Raw genomic sequence first — 1,243 nt, 5'->3', positions numbered from 1 at the left:
ATTGATAGGTGCGGTTCCACTTGATTTGTGTCCACTTGATTTGGAAATTTGAATTGTGTCCATTTGAACCCAATATAACCATGTTCATTCAGTTAGTCTTGGCAGTTTTTGTGTTTTGCTGAGACTTTTTAACCTTGATCCAAATGACCTGATCAATCAGAGGAGCTACAAACAAAGTCAGTCCCTCCAGCAGCACACTTCCATAATGGTTAAAACCAGTTTGATGGTGAAAAGATGGTTTCGCAAATGTTGGATTTAATATTTTATACCTTTTTATAATTCCTATCAAGCACTCAAATGTCATGTCATATAAAGTGTGTGTGTGTCTTTCTTCCAAGGTTGAACTATGTTTATAGAAAGTGTTTGCTAATTCTAACTAGTTGACCTTTAAATATAATCTCATAGTAGCTAAAGATAATTTTACAAGTTCACATTTGATAAATTACAAGCAATCAAATCAGGCCAGAGAGCAGACTGATTAACATAAATAAAGCTAGAACACAGCTCTTTAATTTAGACTATAGGTTGACTAAGTAAAATCAAATTAAGAGTATAACCATGATCCAAATAAAACCACGAACATAAGTTAGATAATATAATTATTCCTAGAAATAAACAACTATTTCAAATCAGTGTTATCACTAAGGTATAATCACGTTAAACAAACAGTGTTAACGGTTTTAAACGCAGACACAGAAACTAAGATGAATCTGCCTTAAAAATAGAATCACCAGACCTCCAACAGATATTGAAGTAACACCCAGGAGGTAGGTAATAATTAATAGTTATTAATTATTACGCATAAACAATTAGACACGAATCATTTTATATCCCTAAAGTATAATAGCAAGTTAAACTTTAAACAAAAGCCAAACCAAAACTTATCTGAAATATAGACGTAACGTCCTTGAGGGGGCGGGCTACGTCGTAACCATAGCGACAGAAGCTGAACCAATCAGGAAGCTAGCCTTCTCAAACGGGGATAAAAGGCCGGGAATGACGCACGCGCACTGAACATTTTGAGGGAGGCACGCACGAGGCGGTTTGTTCTTAATGCTCCATTTATATGCATATATCTTATTAATGTAACTGTTTGTCTCTGAATATCTGTAACCCATGTTGTGTCAAATAAATCTTTTATACGAAGGGCGACGCCTCCGCCGTTTTGAACACGACGTGATATTCTATCCACAACACAACACTATAGTTTCACAATAATTTAATTTACTTGTGTCAATGACAG

Source organism: Nematolebias whitei, chromosome 6 (assembly GCF_014905685.2).
Source record: "Nematolebias whitei isolate Nwh7 chromosome 6, NemWhi1, whole genome shotgun sequence".
NCBI lineage: Eukaryota > Metazoa > Chordata > Actinopteri > Cyprinodontiformes > Rivulidae > Nematolebias > Nematolebias whitei.
Note: the sequence above shows the minus strand (reverse complement) of the source record.